At 41.1% G+C, this 24,290-nt stretch overlaps 1 protein-coding gene across 9 annotated transcripts in view; it reads left to right on the top strand.

The window, feature by feature from the left end:
• Positions 1-24,290, top strand: part of ERBB4 (erb-b2 receptor tyrosine kinase 4) — a 617,214-nt gene that overhangs the window by 534,427 nt on the left and 58,497 nt on the right. The window lies entirely within an intron of this gene.

Raw genomic sequence — 24,290 nt, 5'->3', positions numbered from 1 at the left:
TTTGAGCCAGTCACAATAGTCATGGATGCTGTGAATAAGAATGATTGGAAACACAGGTATGTATCTGTGGAGTTGCACCATCTAATTTAAGTCTTTGGCTCTCCAATGCAGTTGCCACAGACAATACCACATCATTTATGGCCTGTTGTTGGTTTCTGAAGTCAAAGAGACATACTTACCAGAACTTGATAGCAGAGACTCATAAATGGTCTGCTTCAAAATTGATAATGTAATATTTCACTGCCTTAAAGAGAAACAGCTAATAGGTATTTTGAGCCCAACAGCAAATTGGCTGTTTCAGCAGGTATTTTGGCTTCAACAGATCTGTAACACACTACTTTTTCTAAAGTTTCTAATAGTACAGGTTCAATAACAGAAAACATATCTGTGTAGGTGTTTTCTGTACAGTTTCTAAAACAGAATCCCTGGCTTACTGCCAAGTGCTTTTTGTGATTCTTTAGGAAGAAAAAAAAAAACCCAAAGGTTTTTTTCCTTCCTTTTGAACATCAGCAATCTCCAGTCACACTTTTTGCTCTGCCGTATAATGAGCCTGGTAATCCTACTTCAAGACTGCTGATGTATTTGGATGCCAGATTGAGCTGGAAGGCACTTTTTCTTCATTCTAATTAGCAGTCAGAGGAAAGCTTAATCTACCCCTTCATGTATCCAAAGCTTTTCCTATTCCAGTAAGAAAATTTTCCTGGCCAGCTACAATCTCTTGAAGAAGTCTGGGTTGGGGATCTAATAGCAAGACTGGAACATCAGAGCCCAAGTAAATGTTATTTAATTGAATCTGTTTCTATATACTGACATGTGTCTACAGACCACATTCCTTTTTGCATCCATCACATTGCCTTGTTGTTTGGAAAGGTTTCTTCCCAGATAACATCACAATTAAGGAATGAGTTCTGAAATTGAACTAGCCTTAGTGGAAACTGGTAAAAGGCATGTAAAACCACTTCATTTATTACTACAGCGTGCCTTTGGAAAGGAAAATTATGGATGGCTTTCCAAAGCTTGCCATTTCCAATTAAGTTTGGTGTGATTTAGACTTCAGTCTCTTGGCTTGTCTTGTCTTATAAACCTGAGCTGAAATTAAAGCCTCCTAATGCCCTCCAAGGGACTAATCTATCTTTTCTGCACTTACTGGCTGTATTCATGTGCATCATGTTGGCCATTGGCATGTGTATGTAGTTGAGTTAGTGACACTTCTCTAACACAATTGTTGGAGTTTCAATAAAAGTTGAGTGCCTAAATAACTTAAACTTTTGTGCCTAAATAGCTTAAACTTAGCCTAGAGTAACACGAAATGTCAGTAACAGAAATTTTTCTCAGTTGTTTCAGTCCTTAGTTTAATTTTGAGCAGACTTTGGTAGAAATAAAATGACTGGAACAGGAGTGGTGTTTTTCATAGAAATAGCCCATGATGTGTTCAGCCACGAACTAGGGATCTGGTTGGTTATGACTGAACAATTTCTTTCCTCATGGAGAAATGCAGTTCTGTCTTCATAACAACACAACTCTGTGCCATGGGCAGCTTCCCTGTGATCAGAGAAGGCAACCAGAGGCTGCTTTCTGGGTTGAGCTCAGTGTAAGCTGAAGTAACAATTGGTCAACTGTGATCCAGTGATGGCCTTCTCATAGCTAAACAGAGATGTGTGATCTCTTGTATCTGTAGGGATGTTTTTTTTAAGATGTTTTACTTAATGCACATGAAGAAATTAATTGTTTAGAAGGCACAATGCTTGCAAATTGCCGGTTTGTTTTTAAAACACTTGGAGAACTCTTACTTTGAGAAGGAGTTTGAACTAGGTGGCCTCCAGAGGCCCCTTCTAAGTAATACTTTTTTATCTCTGCACAGATTTTCACATAGACTGTTTTGGGGTAGCATAAGTTTCTCAGTTGCGTAATTGCCTTATTCTTTTCCAGTCACAAATGAAATAAGACTCAGTTCAGGCTTTTTCTGAGGTCCTTGTAGATGCTAAGTTCTTGCAGGCATTGCCCCTTACTTCTATTTTAAGTATGGTCTTCTGACCAGCCATTTCTGATGAAGTATAGACAGATAAGAAAGTGCAGTTCCAGACTGAGTAATTCTGACTGCTTAGTAAAGGGCAAGCAAATACTACTTTGAAGAGCATCATTGGAAATACACATTACCATAGCTACAAAAGAAAATGTAAAAAGTATTCCTGTACTTTCACGCCTTGCATTGGCTCTGCATACTGAATTATTAATCTTTCTTTACCTATGTCTGACAGTAACTGTTTGCAGAGCACAGGTCTCAAGTTGAAAACTGGGAAGAGCAAGTGAGGGACAATTAAAAACCAAAGGGCTGAACGTACATCTTTTCACAGGAAAAGTGATTACCCTGGTAGAAGTTTGAATTCCAAGGATCAGCTCATAATACTTGTACTCATACACATGGAGCAAAGTACTGTCCATCATAGGAAGTCATAATCTGGCTCTTAGTGATTTTGCCCTGCTGTCAAATAGGGGTGCAATTGCTAGAGTTCTGTAGCAATTTTACCAGTGTTCAACTTTTGCAAAACACAGTATCAGCTCCCAAGGAAGATTCCCTCATGTTTCTCATCCGCTTCAGGTGCCCACTGTAGTCACTGTAAAACCTCTCAAACACAAACAGAATGTACAAAAAAATAACTCTCTTCTCTCTACTTTCTGGGTTGTGGTTATAGATCTACACGGTGTACAGCAGACAGCATAGCTTTGGAAAGGGAAGATAAGGAGTACTTGAGTGATGCAGAGAGCCAGTTAACTGCAGGTCATGAGCCCATCCAGATGTACTTGAACAGATAATGGTCATAAACAGATTTTTCTTAAATCTCCTAAATAATAAGTAAAGAGATCTCTAAGGTGAGAAAGTCAGTCAATTGCAGTGTCCTAAGCATCGGTAAATTCTCTGCTGTCTCAGTTGTCCTTTGCCTATGCTTGATGACAAATACATATGCACATTCATTTCAGTTTTTGAAAGATGCATACACAGTTCTTCTCCATATATTTGCCGACCCCTCTCCCAGAGTGAATTGAAAAACACAAGCCACAAACGCTCAGTAAGTCTCAGAGAAGCATTTACCACCTTGCAGATCTTTGCGTGTTGCTGGTGAGCGACTCCAGCTGAAAGGTGACATTTTGAAAGCAACTAAAGCAGTGGTGTGTTTGGATTCTGAGACAATTTTTAATTGTAGTCCTGATTAGGAGAGAGCCTTCTGAGTAGAACTGAGCACGGTATTTGATGTGCATAACCTATTAGATTGATGAGGGCCTTTTTTTCATCCTCGTTTTGAATTAAGACAAAAAAGCAAATACTGTCCACCTGTCACATTTTCATCAATACTGCAATGCTTCATCTTGGAGCAGAGAAAACCTGCAGCCCATCTTTTCTCTGGGCAGGTTTGGAATGCACATTCCCAAGGCTGTGCCTGTGGGAAGGGGTGTGTTTGGGCAGTTCTGCTCTCTACAAAGCCCCTACAACAGGAACAGCTTGGTTGCTGGAAATGGTGCTGCTATTTTTATCCAGTGCTGGGCCTGGCATAGATGTCATTTCGTAGATGTGTTTCATCACAGTGAAGGCTGTGATTATTACACTACTATTACAGTTTCAGCAAAGGCTATTACACTACTAATATTTCAAAAGTAGTGATTGCTTTTGGTTTTCCTAGCTTCTTCAGACAGCTAAGGATCTATAGTAAGGTAGCATGCATTAGATCATCCCCTTCAGTCTTTGCTGGGCTTTGTCAGGCAGTCCAGCAATGACTGGTGCAGACAAGCCCACAAAATAATAATTTCCCAGTTAATCTTATTCACCGCACCCTTACAAACATATTTGAGCAGAGGGAAGAATCTGTCCTGTCATTTGCATTTATTGTGTGAGTTTTAATTTATTTTCTGTTGGTATTCATATCACCAAAATACCCTGTTATGTTTCTTGTTCTATTTTCCTTCATATAAAAATAAATGTCAGGATGATCATTTGAATAATTTTTTCCCTGAAAGGGTAGGTACTTTCCTTTCTGTAGTCTCCTGTGTGCCTTCTTTCTGTTTAATGTAACCTTTCCTAGATTAAAAAACCAATGATGTTAATAGAATTGCATAATTGTCAACAGATAATGTTCTCCTAGTGAAATATAGCTATTGAGGCTTACCTAAAACATTTGTAGCAAACAGGCATGCAGAAACAAAACAAAGGTATTTATTTTCAACGTGACACATCTTTGCCATCATTGGCAGCTAAATCCTCATATACATCACTCAGTCTCTGCAGGACTGGGACCCCAGCTTTCCCAATGCAGCACTGGGAAGGTGTGATGACTTCCACTGAATGCAGGAAGATTGTGACCAGACCATGACCAGAAAGAAGCAGAAATTTCAGAATCCAGACCCACATCCAGCCTTTCTCAGAGATCCAAAGATGTTTGGGGGCTTGATTCTGGTGGCTACCTTATAAATTGCAGTTTTCTCTAGTGTTAATGCTGTTATGCAGGGGAAAACTGATGAAACTGGAGTAACTAGGCTTGCACATCATTGTTGCAAAACATCCATTTGAGGCACACTCTAAAATGTCAGTTTTTGAAAGTAGTGACCAGTCAGTACCAAATTTACTTCTAAATGTTAAATATAGAGTAGTAGTGGATGATGAAAGTAAACAGTACAGTGTATATAAAAGTATTTTGCTAATGCATATTGATAGTGGCGGAGGAAAGATCTGTTTAGAACTGAGCAAAGAACTAACAGCATGGAGCAATATGGTCTGTAAGGAGAAGAAAAAATAAGGCTGTACATTTCTGTCAAACCAGGGGAGCAGCAGCAGCAGCATCTTTTCAGAATTAATTAAAAAATAGCAAAGTATCATTTGTCAGAATACTTTTAGCTGCAAACTTAGATTTCTCCTTTCTGGATCAAAATATAACTGAGCATATAGTTGACAGACAGTGCAAGTTACTGCCACTAGAAAAACAACAATTTAACAGTTTAAAATAATGTTGCAAAAGTATCTAGATCTCAGAAAAACTTCTACAGTTTCCTGTTGGTGCTTTAAAGAGGGACACCACGAAATGAACTGTGAAGCATTTAATGGGCTTCTTGTGTCTTGTGTGGTCATGTTTGAAACATGACATTAAGAAATTTGAGCTGGAAATCTGTGGATGATGTCAAGTAGTGGTGTGCAGGACTGGCTCTGTCTCATTGTTCACAGCCCTGAGTCCATGCTGGATGAGTGAGGCTCTGAACCCTCAGGTTGACTGAAAGTCAATAAAGTTCTGGTCCTACCTCTGGCACCTCTAAATCAGGTGGCTGCAAAATAAGTTGATTTTGGTGTGACTGAGGAAAGGGCCTTAAACAAGTGCTCAAATTTAAGCATGTGCTTAATGTGCCCCTTCACATACAGGAAAGATTTTCTGAACCGGAATGTCTCCTGCCTGGTGCTTGGAGTAAATGCCAGTGGCAAACAGATGTGCCAGCTGTGGTCTGAGCCAAATACATGCTTGTAGCCTGAAATGAGAAAGATGCCTCCTTTTCTGAAAGAGTAAACACAGAAATGCTGTAACCTGGGTTATTAGACAGTGAACTGCTTTCAAAAGTTTTTAAATTTAATTTCAGTTTAAAATATTCTCTCTAATAGGAGATGTTTTATAAGAAGTAATAAAGCTGATCCTTTATTCAGCTGTGCACATGCTGTAAGTGTATGTATAATCAGCTCTCTGTCAGGAGGGTTACATCTAGGCGTATGGAAAGGTGTTGTGCTCTCACAAAAACAGTAGGATGAGTGTGTGACATTTGCTTCACTGTCAGTCCCATTCCATACTTTTGCTGTCAAGAAGCAAGTGGTGGATGTGAAGCCACTGCCTTACGGAGCTTGTTGGAACAACAGGCTGGGGTACATGCTCCCACTAGAGGGACTTGGCTGTATTTTTCAGTGGAAGTCCTTAACATCCAGAACTACTTGCAGTCTTTTAAAAAGGAATCACGTTGTGGTATGTGAAAGTGCTTGGCAAATTTTGGACCTGTGTCTTTAGGAGCAGAGAAGAGGGAATTTTGTGACATACTTCACCACCCCAGCAGTGCTGGTCAGAAGCTGTAGCTGCTGAAAGGAAGGGGTGCAGAGGGCTCTGTGTGTGAATGAGACTATTCAGTGGGACTTATACATTAATGCTGTCTTAAAAGTCTAGCATGTTTCAGTAAATAAAATCAGTCTGAAATGCAAGATTCCAACTGCACTAGAGAAGAGTGATTGTGCATATAATAGAAGGGACAATGCCAAGTGAAAGGGTTGTCCCGCCCAGCTTATATTGGGAGGATTTCAAAGACTAACAATAATAATATGAGGTTGCATGAAGGTTAATGTTGTTTAGGCAGATGGTGAACTGCAGATTCAACCTGTTGTCACAATAATGAATGTGTTTAAAGGAATGTTCAAGTGGCAAATGAGAGAGAAATGAAATGCACGCATGCATAGATTTAGCAGTGCTGGCTGCACCTCATATATGCACGTTTATCTATGTAATTTTTAAAGGACCTACTGTATTGACTCCTTGACACAAAATAATACAAGAAGCAGGACTATAGATTCAAGCATACCATTCATACTGATCTGCCATAATTTTGCCTGACAGCAATGACAGAAGCATTTGATCTAAGTCAGACAGAATTTTATAGCCCTATTAAATGTAATTTCCACCCCACTCCATCACAAACATTTTTTACCCTTCTCGCTTCCATTTTATAGCATCATACCAAAGGAGCCAAGAAAAGGTGTTTGTTTTACTGGGGCCTAGGATGCTGAGCCAAATGTTTCTCCATCACTTTTGAAGTTCTATAGCTCTTTGCTCTATGGGAGCCATCTTAGAGAGTGAAGTGGCTTTAGAGAAAGAGGAGGGTGAAGTTCTGTGTTCCTATTCAGTCAGGTATTTCATCAAAACAGTACTCAGAGCTTTGTGTTTTATTGTAAATCCCTGTAAAAATATTTCCCCAATGACAAATCCATTGGACTCAAAGTATCTGTGGGGATTTGTTCAAGCTAAATGAAAATAATATGGGAGGCTGGCTATACCAGTGGCATTAAATCATTTTGCATGTTACGAAGAACACTGCTTTTGGAAACAATTCCTGACTGAATGTATTTTATAAGTATTCATCCAAATATCTGAGCTGGTGATCAGCACCTGGTTCAGAGATTTTTCAATTTTGGGCTTGATAAACCATGTCAAAAATGGTTGCCCTTTTGTCATATTTGGACATTTCTGGATTAAGATCAGGGATCTAGTGAAGTCAATGACACAGCAACTGAGAGATCAACATAAAGAGGAAGAAAGGGACATAGCCCACTGCTTCAGAATTTATATTGTACATGAAATAAAAAGGAAGTTTAGGATCCTTGCAGCTTTTTCAGGCTGTATCATTTGAATACTGCCCTGTTATGCCTATATTTTTTTGCAGCTTTTACTCGAAATAAAAGACTTAGGGACATCATTACTGCACGTATAGGAACCATGTAGAAAATGCTCTCTGTATTCTTAAAAGCCACCACTCCATAGCTGAAAAAAAAAGTCTGTTGCTGTAGATAGAGGCAAAGAAAAGATCTAGAAGAAGCCAAAACTCCCCATACAGTCTTTGCAGGGGTTGCAGCTTTGTCAGGCAAGGTTATGTGTCTGCTGCAGAAGTAATTCTCCCGTTGGAGTTTTGAAAGATTTTAGTCTTTGCTTACTATTCTTAAAGTAGTTTAATGTCAAAATTAAAAATACTGAGCTCTTTTTCCAACAGCCATTAAAAAAACCTTACTTTTTCTACTCTCTCTTTCTGAATTTGCCCATGAGGAGTTGTCATTTTCCATCATTTCCATTTTCTCCAAACTGTGTATTCAGCTCTTTTTAAATATGTATTTTTCCATTATATTTTTAACCTCACTGTGATTAGCTTTTGCCTGGTTATTTAACTGATTGGTTTCAGCTGTATCCTGAGGGGGAATGCCAGACTAAACCAGCAGTGTCACTAGATAATGTTTTGAAATTAGGAAGCTAGAGATAGCTAACAGGGACCCATCTGACTCCTTTGGAGAATGGCAGTTACCATAATCAGTGGAGACTGGATAAAAATTTAAAAAAAAAAAAAAATTCCCCTCATGTATCCATTCAGCATGGCACTGGCATTCTGTATGTAATTGTGCTTGCAGAAAATATTGCTCAGAATGCATTTATCAGAGCTGTATTTCTGCCTAAAGGTTTCTAGAACAGAATATGAGTAGTGGTAGTGACTAGGAACTGTATTGCTATCTGAAAGCCCCAAGTCAGGAAACCTGGACCTATTGCACTGTGTAATGCAAAACCCAAAAGACACCTTTTACCTGAAATTTTCTCATCTCATCCTTTCCTTTGTATCAGAGAAACAGGCTGGAATGAGCAGAAATAGCAATTGTAACATTTAAACTCTCAGCTACTTTCCAGCCGCAAATATTTACCTCCCGTTCAATACAAATGTGTGGTGAATTGGAGAATCAAAGGTGTGTTAGCTGTGTAGACAAAACTGCTTAAATTCAGAGAGCAGAGTAAACAACCTGGAATGAAATTTTGGGGAAGGAGGAAAAGTGTTTGAATTGATCAGCCTCATTAGCAGCCTGCTGTACTAACCCTTTTTCTGTGAAATCCTTGCCTGTGTAATCAATCACACCTTTTGTGAGGGGATTTCTGGTGTTTGTACAGGTACAGCTGTGACAAACGAGATCCCTTTCAACTCTCAAGCATTTCCAGTGGTACACAGGGACAGGAAGAATGGCAGAGACACTTCCAGCTTCCTAAGTGACTCCTGGCAATGGCCTTTGCACTGCTCCCTGGCCGTAGATCTCCTTTGCTCCTCCCCAGCAGTATGGAGTTCTCTGAAAGATCTTGATTAGAAAACTATAGGGAGTAACCTTTAGGGTCAGTTTTATGTATGTTTCCAGGTATGTTGTCAATTAACAGTGTCAGTCCTTTATGGCTGATTAACAAAGAATGAGTGTGATACAAAGGTCACCTAGTGAAGTATGAAGCGAGTCTGGCCCAGAAATAGAAAAATAACCATTGTCTTTTTTATGGGTGCCTGGAGGTATCGATCTTTTTCCTTGGTAACAGAGCTGCACACCACATAGGAACACTGCTCTTTAGTTGGTGTCAGACCTGAAATGGCAGTTCCTGCCTCAGTTTCCTTGGCCCTTGAATGAGGGCTGTAGCACCACCTTGCTCACCAGATCTTTCGGTGCTTGTCAGATGGAGGAGCTCCTGTAAAAGCCTTGCTCCTTCAGACTTGCCTTTGTCAGCTTTTGCCTCTCTTGTGGCAGCCACTTGAATTTTAAGCACTCTTTCGAGTAGGGGTGCCCGGTGCAGATCAGGCTTTGCCTGGTAATACAGACTGCGGGAGTGTATGTGCTTGCTTCTAAATCCAGCTTTGTTTTGGCTGAGCCAACCGTGCTTTATTTGGGCTGATGTGTAACAAAAGGAAGAACAAAAGCGCATTTGGCTTGGAGTGCATTGTCACGCAGTTTTACTCTCCACCAAAACAAAGAGTGAGAGAGAAAGGGGCTGTTATGGAGATTATCATCATTCTTTTGAGAGCCATGGTATTTTCCCAAGGAGTCAATGACATTTCTTAATTACTCTCTTCATGGGTAGCCATGTGTAGAGATTACCCAGGGCTCAGCAGGGCATTGTTCTGCCGAAGCCTTGGAGAATGATAATGCTGACAGTACAACACTCTGCTGTCCAACGCTCTTCTCCTTTTTCTCGCTCTTCATTACACCAGCTAATTACTTCTGTTGGTGACTGCTCAGCATTTGCTTATCCCATGTAACCCCAGCAGCCCTCCACTGCCAGTGTGATTTACAGTAATAGCATAATGCTTCCTTACTGCTGCTCAAGCTTGGCCCACTTGGAATTAAATAGGTGCTGTTGTTCTTTTACAAAGCTCAGCTGCCAGATCGACGATGTTCAAGTGAGGGGAAACCAGCGCTGGTAGCTGGGAAAAATGTGTGAACATCACTTAATATTGGTGACTCCTCAAAGTTGCAATGTACCCAAGAGAGATGGAGGAATTTTGTTTCTGTCTCTGCCTGAAAATATAGATGTATTTATGGGTTCCTTTCTGCTCTCAGCTCTTATTCTTGTCAGCTGTAGAGCAAGAATAGGCAATTTTTTTTACTTCTCACTAACTCAGCTTCATTTCCTAGAAGAAAAGTTTGAAAATGCTAATGCAGTGCAAGTGTTAGATATTTTAGAGGGGGGGGAGGGAAGACAAGGGTTTGGTGGTTTTGTTTATTTTTATTTCAATTATGTATATATTTTGCTCTCTAAAGCAGTTAATTGCACACATATATTTTCACTATATATATAACAAATGCCTATATATCATACAACAGAAAGAAATGGGCAACTAATATCTGTGTACATTTGGGAAGCTCTCTTCCCTTCTTCCCTCCCCGTGCCACAGAAACATGGAGCTGTGCCTGGGTGTTTTCAGAGACGATGAAAATGAATCCTGCAGCTGTCTAGCAATATGTTCATATTTTGACTCCATTGGCAGAACACAGTGATGTTATCGTGTGATACTGAACTTTCAGCTGATAAGAAGTCTGAACACTCATTCAGGGACTGTGTGAAATACTGCTCATTCTGGGTGTAAAATAGAAAAACTGAACGTAGACCTAGATCAAGCCGTTTTCTTAACAATTTGATAGCTGCAGATATAGAAACAGGGTCTTGAGAACTTGGCAGCTGTAGCATTCTCCATCAGTCATTCAGACACTATATTAATTGAAGAATAATTTTGAATATTTAAAAATCAAGTCTTCTTTCTTGGTTTAAGTAAACTTAAGCCAGAATGTTTTTGTAACAGATTTAGAAACAAATTGTATGTAGTATCCAAATACTCAACTATTTACATACTAGAGTAGAACGATGTATATACTTAACAAACCAAATATAAAATGAACAGAATAGTTTACTGAATATATTCACTGCTTAGGATCACCTTCAGGTATCCAGTTTATCTTTTCTGAAGATAAACTATGGTGCAGAAGTTTGCTTTACAATTAAGTCAGCAGTCTCACTCTCTCTGTCCTGCCATTCTTGAAGACAGGAGTGGCCACTCCCTCTCCACTTCCCAGTCCAGAAGCCTTCAGGGCATGTAATACCTTGATGTGCTCAGAAAGGGGGGGGTTTCACAGACTAATCAGATATATCAATAAATATAGGCAGATGATGTAGGCAGGTGTATTTGACTTCTTTAGAGGTTCTGCCCCACCGGGATAGTGCTGCAGTCCTGTCAATGACTGGGTGAATTTCTGTGCTGGGGAAACCTGGCCCCTCCCATCCAAAAGTACTGCAATAGATGCAGATTCCTTGTGCAAGGAAGCAGCATCCAATTCTTGAAGACTTGGGACAGAATTCAGACTGACTTCAGCCAGAAACATCTTTGTCTTGTATGAGCTTTGTCCTTATAAATCCAATCTGAATTTGGCCTGTTAAGTACAGTCAGGTCCAACCACCTGGCTCACATTGACAGATGATGACAGAGTCCCTTTTAATCACCTGGATGCTGCTGGAGCAAGAAGTGAAATACAAGCCCTCTTACATTTCCCTCCTGCTCAAAGTTTGGACCATATGATATATGAGTTCCAGAAGCATAACTCTGCTGTGTTTTCAATATCAAATACATCTCTGCCCTCTTTCTGAGCTGAGAGTAAGGGTTATTATCCTTGCTTCCAAAGAAACAATCAGCTGAACACAATGGCCATGTGAGCTGAAATGGCAGGGAACTTCTTTCTTCTCAGTGTCTGCTGTTGATAACCCTCAGTAAGAGTGAAAAACCAGGAGATTTGGCTAGCTCCCCACCATGTCTAGCTGGTTCTCATTGGCACGGTCAGAGAGCATCACTTTGTTCCTGATCTGTCTTGCCAAATTTGAATGTGTTTTGGCTGGTTCTCTGTGACAGCATTTCCCTATTCCCAGGCTCATTGTTACTGGTCTAGAAACTTTGACTTGAACTTCTAAATGAAGGTTGTCCTGTTGTTTGACCCTTTTAGGATACAGCTTTCTCCCAGTAACTTTTCCCCATGTTTTTACATTTATTAATGAACAGTTGGAGATTAAGTATTTTGTAAAAACTCTGCTCTGTAAGGAATAAGTCATTACTGGACTCAGCAGTCGAGGTGTTAGAGACTTAACTGCCCTTACATTTGCCTGAGGCTCTAATAAGCAAACTTGGTGGTAATGAGTGATTTCATGGGGACTATTGCTTAATTCTAAAACATGGAGGCTATATAAACAGCTCTGCAGTTCATTACAAAGTCAAATGTGTTTTGGCATTTAAAATGGACAGAGGTGACTGAGAGTTAAGTGTTTCTATTTATTTCAACCAAGTATGTTGTATGTAGCAAGAAGGAACACTAAATGATTGAAACGCAGGATTCACCTCAAACAGTGTTTCTTTGGTGCCTGGGCTTTTTTAGTCTGCTGTTTTGTTCTTCTTGGTTTGGTTTGTTTTGGTTTGGTTTTTTTTAATCTGATGGCATGAGAAGAAGATTAAGTCAGGCAGGAAGAGAATAGCCCCATTCCCTAATATAAAAACTTGAAGGAGTCCATCTGCTTGAAGTGAATACACTGCTATTTAGTAAAGTGTTAGAGGAAATAAAAAGAGGAAGAGGTTTACAATCTAATTCATAACTGAAGTCCCCTGAAAAGAGTATAAGCCTTCTGTTAAATACCATTGAGTTGGTGAGTGTGCTATGAAAGCAGATAGTTATTAGAAGGAAATTACAGTCTAAATAAAAAGTAAGGATCACATTATTTATTTATTTACTTGCTGTAGAGGCAGTTTTGCAGTGTGCAATCAGCCCTAGAGGTGTTTTCCATAAAACTACTCTTTTCATCAGCCTAAACTGCAGCAATGAAGCCTTAGGACATGTGTCTGTGTGCATACTTGGGCATAGAGGGAGCAGGGAAGGGAGAGTCCTGTCATAGCATATAAAGCTACAAAGGTCCCCAAAGGTTACAGGAGACTGTCAGAAAAAAATAATGCACTTCAAGACCTATAGCTCTCTTGCCCCTGTTTTGTTGATAGAGAAAGATGATGCTTCCAGAAGGGCACTAAGAACACAGGTGGGCTCTGAGCACTCTTTTGAAAGTGTGGATGACTGATGGCTTTGAGGAAAGCAAAGAGAGAGAGACTACCTTAAGACACTGTTGGGGTTTGTGAGTGACCCTTTCACATCAAGGGAAGGAAGAGAACCATGTGGTGGATATGAGGAATAAACCCTGACCTCCACAGGCCTGGAATTTCATTCAGCATGGCCCAGACACTCCTGTATGGAAGAGGTAATCTGGTTGAATGTTGTGGGTGTGAGGAGAGGACAGGCATATTACAGCTTCTCTGGTCAGCTTGAGGGATGCTGAAGGTCTGTGTTTGAGATCACTTGGCAGTGGGGGACAGCAACATCACAGAAGTGATGTCTTTGTCAAAATGTTATCACAATTGGCACATTCTCCCATGCAGAGTACTCTGGGGAACATCTGCACTAGAGCAGGGGCCAGGCTGGTTCTGGCCATTGAAAGATAAAATAGTATGCAGGTTGATGTTTAAAAGAAATAATTTGTACCTTTCGACTGCACTGTTCCTTCGTAGTTTGCATTCTGATAGCTTAGTTTTGTTATAGTTCATGCATAAATTAATTATCTCCTGGGAAAAGAAATAACAACAGTAGGACAGAAAGAGAGAACATGGCACATTAGCAAAATTAAGCAGAGCAAAAATGGACATGTGAACAGAAGCTGTGGGGTTTAGTTTCATGAGGCATAGTAAAAAGCATGGGCTGGGTCACCTACCTTAGTTAGGTCTTTCAGACTGAGCAAGGAGTGAATATTCCCATTCCCTCCCCTATTCCAAGTCATTCTGCAGTGCTGCTAAAGCTCTCTTTAATGGTATTAAAAGGGTCTTTCACAGCACTTTGAAAGGTGAAGCTCTGTTTCCTTTCTCTTTCTCAAGTGTTTCTCTACTAGCTTACATGCTTGATGAATAAAAGGACCCTTCCTTCTACCATCTTTAAACATTTTGATAGATGAACCTCACAAGAAAGTGCCTGGGGTGAGAAGGTGCCAGGGCTTTGGCAGCTCCCATCAGGGGGGTCAGTGTGGCTGTCTTGCAGCGCAAGCACAGTGTCTGAGGGAGAAGCAGAGACCTGGCCATTATCTTTTCTGTTAAAAGATGCCAGTATCGTGTGCATTCTACTCGAGCAGTACATCATCTTTGTCCCAAATTACAGCATGACAAAACCTATTAATTTTGTCAGAATTATGATAATTCTCATACATATCCTGCTCAGTGCAGGCATGAGGCTGTAAAATCCTGTTTTGTTTTGGTTGGTTGGTTGGGGTTGTTTTTTTTCTGTTGGAATTTCTGTTCTTTTTTTTTTGTTGCATAGTGACTGATTTTAATTGAGGCATACTGGACACAAAGGAATGCCAGGGAGATACTTTCTTTTAGGCAGCTGCATCTCTATTCAAGACTAATGTCACAACCACCTTTCCTAAGGAAACAAACCACCTTTCCTAATGTCACAACCACCTTTCTGAATTCACACACCTTAAAGGAAAGCATGCCTGCTTTGCAATACAGAGGGATCACATGTAGGTACAACCCAAAGTCACACCTGTGAATATTATGCAAAGAATAAGAGGTGTGTTCCTTCTCTTTCTTACCCTGTCTTGTATTGGTGCTCTCCAAGTCTGTGTTTATACCTATGTGTATGTATTAATGTTTATTAATTTTATCATATGTGGAAGCATTGTGACCATCCAGAAGAACAGGGCTTTTTTTGCATTACTGGTAGAAAGAAAAATGAAGATTGCAAACCTTTCTGCACCTTTAACACCAGCATACCACTGGTAATACAGTGGCATTTAATGAGGGAGGAATGATCTGACATCTGCACTGAGTAGGGGTGACAGTTCTCCTTTGCAGTCTCTTTTGTTGAGCCTTCATCCTGTTAAGTCATAAATGATGTGATAATATAACAGGACACCACTGTCAGGGTCAACTTTTGACTCTCTGTCTCTTTAACTTGCCCTGAGTCCTACCCTCAACCTCTTCAGCAGGTTTACTCTGGGTTTTTTGACTAAATGACCTGCAGAGGCAGAGCTGCTCATAGAGATCAGAGCCTGAACTTGCTGAGTGGCCCTCACCGTGTTCATGGTCTGTGTTCAGTAAGAGAAGGCACCCAGTGTTTGTTGCTAGGTCATTAGAGGTGGTGGTGAATTTGCAGTAATTCACTGAAGTGCTGGTGCATTGTCTCATACAGTGATCACAGCAGATTATTAGCTACTGACAGCACATCACTCCTCTGGCACCTGGCACTGAGCTCTGCACTTTCCAGGTTGCCAGCACAGCCATTCTTTTGGGTTGCCTGACTTGCTGGGAGGTTGTGAGAAGGGTCTGTATTCCTCTGGAGCCTGTTTGGGCCAGCATCAGTGGAAGCAAAATGAAGATTTGATTGTGTTTGCTGTGCTCAGTGGTGTGAAGTGCATGTGTCAGGGATGGTTCCACGAGGAAAGCAAGAGATCAGTTACATGGATACCAATTAAAGTGGAATTAGATAAACTGGATGAAATATTAGAGCAGCTATGATTGTTCCTTTTTTTTTTTTTTTTTTTTTTTTTTTTTTTTTTTTTTTTTTTTTTTAATTTAATGAGGCCTAATATTCTCAGCCAGCTTGCACAAGACCTTCAGCTAAAACTGTCACCAGCTAATGAGGTTTTTCCAGTGTACTTAACCTAAGGCATAAAAGAGGAGCACAGACATGTCAGTATTTCCTTGATTTGACTGTATATTCTATATTCTCTGAATCCACGAGTAAGACACTTCAAGTGCAAGCCTTTCTTTCTTTCTTTCAAAATACAATTTCTTGCCTTTTTGCAGTGCATTTCTGGCAAACAGAACCTTGGCTTTTCCATTCCCCCTGCCCATGAGGATGCCTCCCCCCGACCGCACCCCCGGGGAGGAGGAGCCGGTGCCTGTCTGTGTGCATTTGCACATGGAGAAGGGCACAGGTCTGGCTGCTCCTCCCTGCAGCCAGGGGAGGGAGTTTACCTTCCAGCTCTCCTCAGGCTCATTACATGCGGGATCAGGTCTGTGCCGTTCCAGACTTCTGCACAGCAGCTCCAGCAGAGTCCTCTGGAGAGCTGTCAGCTTTCTCCCGTCTGCCAGTCTGGCTGACAATGCAGTACATGAAGTTATGAAGCATAGAGTTCTGCTGCTACCTTAAGGGTTGGGGTTTTTTTTTTCCTATTTCCTTTTCTGTTTTGTTTTTTGTGTGTGAGGGAGAATGTTTGGCAGATTATTATTTTTTTTCTTTTCCTTTTTTCTTTTCCTTTTTTTCCTTTGCTGGAAGAAATATTTTCTAGAGGAGAACAGTCTTTTTCTTATTCACTTGGAGGTTCTAAATTACCTAAGGCTTAGAAAAATCAGATTAGTTTTAGTAATAAATCCCCTGGTGCATTATCTGTTGTTTGCAGTATTTCATGTATGCAAACTATTCCTCTGATTCTTTTTTCTAAATCTCATTTTTTATCAGTCAGTCAGTATTATTGACCTTCCTAGTCATTTGGTATATAATGATAACTTCTTACAGAATACCTTTTTTATCCATGAATATTGTAGATAACCCTTCTGTCCAACAAATAACCATAAATGCAGACATCCATATGCTCGTTCACACCTAGGAAAATGCTAGTGCTAGCAACCAGACACCTGAAATTTTTATTAATACTGTTATTTGGGGAGTACTTCCTGCTTTTCATATGAATTGCCTACCAGCACAATGCTCATTGTCAAAACAACCTTATTACTTGAACTTTCTTTTCCCCACTCCATATCATGGCAGGAATACTATGCACAAGAGTGCAGTCTCTGATCCTGTTGTGAGGTGTTTTGGTTTGTTTTTTTTTCTGTTCTCACACGTGAACATTTGATCTTTTTTTCCTAAAGCTTCATGTTTTTCAGGTACACTTTTCCACATCCTCCCACCCCCCCCCTTCTGTCATTCCTGGGTTTTACTTCTGACTTTTGTCCTCTGGGAGGGCTGTGTACAATCCTGTGCACTTTGTGATTTGCTGCATATTTTATATGTGCAACCAAATAGAATTAATAGACTTTTGTCTCTCTTTGGGAAGTCTCTTGTGTATCACTTCAGTTGCTAGTAGACATTTATGCAGGTAATGCAAACTCATGACTAGACAGGTTGTTCTGCAGGGTGTTTGCCAAGTTCTGAAACACAGGACCAAAGTATAATAACTGAGAAAAGAGGGTAGGGGGAAATGCTGAACTGAAGATGCTGTTTTATACAGTAGTTGTGGAACTGACTACTTACGTTACTCAGATTTGTAGGAAAAAAACCAGTAACTGTTTCAGGATAGTCAGCTGTTTGGGTATCCTGTTGATAGGCCCTCTTCTTCCTGGGAAAGGATAAACACAGCAAGTGCATATGGGGGGATATAATTTTTAAAAGCTATGTCTTCTCCCCCAAAGGTTAATTGTGGCAATCGACTTATTATCTCAGCCTGTGGAAGCAGAACAAAACTTAAATTGCTCAAAAATGTAAAGTGAAATCAAGGCTGTGTCAAATCTCATTCTTACTGACAAGGAGATGATTGTTTATACCCTAGAAACTGTAGGGACCCAGCAGAGGAGCAGGCAAAGGACAAACCTGGTGACATTCACCACATTACTGTACACTTACTGGGTCACCTCGGACCCAGCTGAGATGAGCTCAGAAAGCTGAGGAAGCTGCAGTCACAGTTTCCCTTCCCTTCAGTGTTGAATGAGTTTGTTCAGAAGTCCTCAGAGTTACACTACAGCTGCACAGGAACAGCAGGGCAGAAAACCATTGGTAGGTCATTGCAAGCAGGTATTTTCTCTTTCATCTGAAATGTTTTATCTACTTAACTTGTTATAGTGCTGTGAGGCACCTTTTTTACCTGTCACCAAAAGACTGCTGACCCTTGACTCCTGCTGAGTGAAGTCCATTGTGTTGAACAACAATGCTGATTTATAAAGGGAAAGCAACTCCGTGTAAAGGCTTTATAAAATCTTCCTCAAGGGTTGCTTAGCCTGCCTTGCTGAAATGCTGTGGGTCTTTTTACTCATGGAAAGATTGAAGAACCCCCAGAACACACTTTTTAGGATCACCCATCTTCTTGCATATGACTCACCCTTGCAGATTTCAGTCTTTAGCCAAAGGTGAAAAACACTTTTGCAAAGGTCAGTACTTCTGTAGGGTAGGGCTCCTACAAAAAGGGGTTTGACCTTTAACATCTGAAGCTGGATTTTATATATGGAGAAATCTGAAATTGTCATTACAAAATCTTCACTTGTTACTGCTTTTGGAGATCCCTCTTGCTTTTCAGAATATTCATATTTCAAAGAAATATTCTTCCTCTGAGGCAGAAAGCTATATCAGTCTGCAGAGTTCCCATTTTCTTGGAATAAGCCATCATTTGACCAGTCCAGTAACTCTCTTGTCAGGTACAACTTTCTAAGGGCTTCTCCCTGTGCAGTATTTCACTGCTGTTTGCTGATTTATATGTAATTCTCATGTTAATTTTTGATAGTAGCATGCACAAGCATATTATGTAGAAGTGGGTGTTGGTTATTAATAAGAACAACAGGCTGATGCATTTAGAGGTTCACATGTTGACTGTCACTCCAGAATGTGTCAGAAGCTGTTGTTTATTTGGTTTCCTCTCTTGTGAGAACTTGGGCATTGCAGTATTTTTCTTGTAATCCAAGTGATACCAAAGCCACCTCTCTGTTGCAGCTGAAGGATGATGTTCTGTTTTAATGGCAAGTGGTGGATAAAAGCAGGTTATTAGAGCTGGCTTGAGCATAAAGATGCCTGCTTGGCTCCTTGTCCCTGAGGGCTCTCAGTCTCCTGGTTTTGCAGATAAGATGGCCGGTGATACTTCAGGGGAAATGTCCATAATGGCTCAAATTACAGAGAAGTAGTTGGGGAGGGAAAGCTAATATCTTTTAAATCATCTGATAAACTTGTTAAGAATAGGCAGCTCTGCAGGTGAGACGAATCCCCCTTCAGAAACCTTCTGCAGATAGACAGCACCATGCCACACCAGTTTGCACAGACAGGGGGACAAATAAAGACATTTAGTCCCATCTTTCCCCACTCCATGTTAGTCACATATAAAGGAAGTTTAGAGGGCTATTCTCTATGTGTTTCAATTTTTTTCTCTCATTTTTTGCTGGACATTCTGTTGATGAGAAAATGGGATTGGCTTGATTGAACATTTCAACTCCCTTTTTTCACCAGTAAGGCAATCTGCAAGGGAAAGGCAGCAAACCCAGAAATGCAATGGATGTCTGTTCTTACCTGCTTGAAATTCCCCTTCTTGCAACTTGTGCCTGTTGCCCCAGGACACTTGCCCCTTGCCTCTATACCCTCCCTTTTGGCAGTGGAAGTGTGCAGCTAAATTCCTCTGTTGGCTGCCTCCTTTCCAGGGTAAATAAAGCCCATTTTCCTCATCTTCTCCTTGTATTTTATCTAGTCCATTCCCCTAGCCATCTTAGCAGGCCTCTGCTGCAGTATCTTTGATCTATTGATATCTCTCTTGTACTGTGGAGAGGCACATGAGGCATCATACACAATTTCAAATAAGTAGAGGAGAATAATCTCTTAAGTTGCTGGCTGTGTCTTGGTCACACAGTTCAGGATGTGGTTGGTCTTCATGACTACAATGGTGCACTGCTGGCTGCTGTTCAATACCCTGCTCAAATGTACAGCGCAGGTTCCTATATCCAAATAAAGTATTTTTCTGAACTCTCACTAATTTCCAACTTGGCATTTCTTTGTGATGGGAATTTACCTTCAGGCCAGTGTACAAAAGACTGAGTTTGTGGCAGGGGGGTGCACGTGCTCTGCTTTCATTTATGCCACATCTTTGGCATAGTCACTGCTCCCATGTGTTGGGACAGAGCCCCAGTGATGAAACCGTCTTGGCAGCATATTCCTTTTCTGGCTGTCTCCAGTTACTACTTAGCTAAGGATCACAAAAGGAAAAAAATAAGACTAGCTGTACTTTGGCATGTGTTTCTAGAGCACAAGGGAGTGAAGAGCCAGAGGGTTTGGATACCTTGTTGAGCATTAATATTCATCCTCTGTCTGGTGTTACAGGGGTGCCTGTGATTGTTGTTGGGGATCCCTGGCTGGCTGTTCAGTTCAGATGCCTTCTTCAGCACCACATTCTAGTCAGCATGGATGTTACAAGAGAATGCACTGTAGGACAAAAGGGAAATTGCCAGCTATGTAGACCACATTATATAGTGTTTAACTTTATTCTTTCTGGTTTTGTGGCAAACAATTTCATATCACAAAAAAAAATGTTAAACCCCACGCCCAACATAAAAATTTACAATGGAGACTGAAGTTGAATATGTGGTAGAGACTGTACGTTATTTTCATGCTAACCTCATGCAAGATGCCAGATTCCACAGATCCTGCTCTGTCTGAAACATCTTGTAAACCTGAAAAATCAATCTTCTGATTTGTTTCTTCTTTAGCCTTCATCTCGCTTTCTCCTGAAATAGTGTGGTAGGATTTGCCATCTTTTAAATGTGTCTGCAGCTACTTTCAAGTAGTTACTGTGTTGATTGTTTTAAAGATGGGGACTAAATTCCAAAGCCTTTAGAAGCCCCTGCTGTTGATTTGATGTTGTTAACATCATGCTGTATCAAGAGCAGATAGCAGTGTCCTGCAAGCACAGGGTGTCTTCAGACAGTAATAATGGCACAAGATTGGGAGCAGTGTTTCTGATTAACTCATAGACTTTCTGTGCCACCTTTTATAGGTGAAATCCCTCCTGTGTTTCATATTTCCCTCTGTGCAATTCCAATCCCTACAAACTTCATATCATATCATAAGGTAGTGATTCTTGAGGTGGGTTTTTTTTTTCTAATGTTTTCTGAACTGATTTGTGGAAGACATTGTACCACTATAGTGTTGCTGCTAAATGAAATAATCTGCTGTGTATTTTAAAACTAGATGTATTTGGAGCCTCATCTTAAAATAAAACTCATCTCCATGCAGACTAGGGAAAAAAACCTCTGTATCTTGATCCTCAGTTCATTCAGATTGCCCCTTACTGTGGTGTGATGCATGGCTCAGACTTACAACGTGCTTTTCTCTTTTCCTCTGTCCCTTTCTACTAATCCACTTGGTATTTCATACAGGAACTTGTCTGCGTGGCAGTGAATATCTGGCTGGCAAGGTAGCTTTACAGAGAGGGAAAAGCAAGATCCAGTCCCAGAACTGAGGTTTGCACAAAGCCAGAAATGCTAAGTGCATCAGGAGGGTTCACACTGCTAATGTCTCAGGGAGGCACAGTACTCTAGTTATCTTTAAAGGTGCAGGTGGTTTGGGGGTGAGTGGCTGTTAGCAGTATGAGATTTTTAAATAGATACTTTCTTCCTATTATTTTTTTGTCAAAAATGAGGAAAAAAAAGAGCCTTTTTTTTTTTTTTCTCTCATGCTTAATACTGTCAGCTGGATTTTTGTTGATTCAAATGCTCTTCCTCAGTGACCTTCATCTCCCCATGCCTGTGAGATGTGAAAGATGCTGTTGACACAAGCAAAGGCTCAAGCTCCCTCAGCTCATATCCCAGACAGCACTATAACATGGCATGTTTGATGTTGCATATTTCTGTCTCGCTGACAAAGTGGCAGTGAAAGTTATTGCATTCAGCTGGGAAGGGGAGTGGAGCAGAATGAAAGCCACAGCACATGGTGCTGTCTTCCCTTTCTTCCCTGTCCTCGGTTTTTACCACCTCTAAATGCAGGAGGCAAAACAGGTCTGGACACTGAAAACAAGATTTAGACATGCACTCCCCAAATGCAAGGCCTAAAGTGAAATCATCAGGTGCACAATGTGAAAACAATCCCACATCTTCATTTGCAGGAGCAATGGCTTCTGCATTTGTACTGAGAAATGGGCTTATACACACTGAAATGTGACTGCAAGGTAGTACTAACCCTCCCCATTCATATTTGTGTTGCTGAACTTTCCACAAGTTCATTATGGCACCACAGAAATCTGGAGGAAAACAGCCTGTGTTGCTCCACAACTGTATTGGTGCCCTCTGCAGGTCTCCTTAACGTTGCCTCCTTAACACAATGAGGTTTGAAAAGACAGTATTAGGAAAAGTTCAAGATAAGTAAGTATAACTTTTTAAAATTTCAGTTTAAGGTCTTTTTATTCTCAGGTTCTGCCTCATAGAGTGGCCATGGTTAGCTGTGCCATGGTTCTTTGTAGGTTTGGATTTACAGTCTTGGGCAGAGGCAACCAAGAGACAATTGCTGTGTAGCAACATACCTTGTCATTTCTACATCACTAAAAGTGTAAGCTCATCTTCATGTGTTCTTCAGACCTTTCTTCCATCTCTTTAATTTTTTGAGTTACTCCTATTTCCATATTCGAGGATGTACAAGTGATGGTTTGGAGGAAGGTGATGGTCCCTTGAACTACTGCTTCTTGTGGGGCACATAGAGGAGCACCTGTGGTGTTGCTGCAGGTGGTAGTGATCCTGCAGTATCAGAGCAGCTCCTCTGCTCCTTGACCTGCCAGCTCCACCACAAGCCAAGGCAGGACTGCTGGGGGACACAGCAGTCCCCTTGGGCTGTGCCTGTGCCATCTGAAGAGGTCACCCCCCTGGCACTGTCACTGCGCTGCTTGTGTTGGGTTCAGTCTACATCAGACTACATCAATCTATATCAGCTAAGCTGTCTGGAACAGCTCAGAAAGGTGGTGGTTACTGTTCTTCTGACCCAAGAAAAATCCCTGAGTGTTGGTGTGACTCGTGCAGGTGTAGCACATCCCTGAGGGCAGGCAGGAGCTGAGGACTCAGTGTACACTGAGGAAGCCAGGAGGAAAGTGTGTGAAAAACCCCAGAGCTGGTACAGAGGGAAATGTGCCCCATTCCTGGCGCAAATGAATAGCAAGATGGCCAAAGTGGGAGAATAATAAAGACAACGTATGCTGTGCTCTCAGTCTGCAAAGGCTCATTCCTCCTCCCCATCTCATTTCCTTTGGCCTGTAATATGTGTTAGCAATACCTCTTCCTGCTCCTCTGTTTTCACGCCACAAATGAGTACAAAACCCATTTAAGTTTCACGCCCTGAAAAATATGTCATATTGTTTTCTTTTTATGGGATGAAATAAATCTGTCAATTAAGGGAGTTAACAGAGGGCCAAGGTCTCTATTCTGACTCTGGAAGTTGTTTCATCAAAAGAAGCTGAGTATCACCTCCTCTGAAAATGGGGAAGGTAAAGAAAGGCGTTTAGGAGCAGAGCTAAGGTTCCAACAGGGGCAGGGCAGGAAAGGAGGAGGGCATTTCTGATGTGGGTAACGTGTGGAAATGAAGAGTAGGGAAGGAGCGAACTCCTGGAAAGCTTCAGAGCTCCTGGGTGCTGCCACCTACTGTAGAAACCTCTGCACATTCCTCCTCCCTTCCAAGCACCGGCACTGCAAATCTGAATGTGCATTTTTTTTCCTGTGTGCCATCTAAATAACAGCTTGGTTGGGTGAAGTACAGAAATAATTTCCCAGGCCAGCTGGTAGGAAATCACAGTTATAAGTCTGTCAGGGAATTACAGTTTAATCGCAGTCTATAGTAGAAAGACTGTGCTACAATGTAGTATTTTACGTGAAAGCCTGCCTGAAAAAAACATTACCCCCCACTTCCATAGATCTTTGCTGCCAACTGCAAGCAGTTTCAGTGCTGTTTAGCTGGCAGAGCTCATTGTTGACAGACTAAGAATTGGAATTAAAATGTGTGTGACAGTGCATTAAGGAAAGACAGTGAAGGGGGTGTAAAACACAATCAAAGAGGGGCAGCCAGAGAGCAGGGAGATAGGACCAGCAGCCCAGTGGCTGTTTGGGGTGTGGGGGGTGGCTGTGACAGGGAAGTGGTGAAGGGGTTGCACTTCTTCCCCTGGGAAAATTGTTTTATAAGCAGCTAGCAAATATTGATGACATTCTTCTGTCAGACAGCCAGCAAAAAAACTTAAGCAATGGCAGCTCAGGAGGGTCTCATAAACCCTGTCAGAACTGGCAGCTCTCTTAGTTTGCTAATGATTGCTAATTTTGCTAATAGCTGAAGTGATTACTTGTGTCACTCATCCTAAGAAAGCTAAAGGGGCTCCTGAGGACCCCTCCCAGTAAAATACTGGCAAATACCATGGTTCCATTCAGAACTG

This window comes from Heliangelus exortis, chromosome 6 (assembly GCF_036169615.1).
Source record: "Heliangelus exortis chromosome 6, bHelExo1.hap1, whole genome shotgun sequence".
In the NCBI taxonomy this organism is placed as follows: domain Eukaryota; kingdom Metazoa; phylum Chordata; class Aves; order Apodiformes; family Trochilidae; genus Heliangelus; species Heliangelus exortis.
Note: the sequence above shows the minus strand (reverse complement) of the source record. Positions and strands in the feature narration are given on the sequence as shown.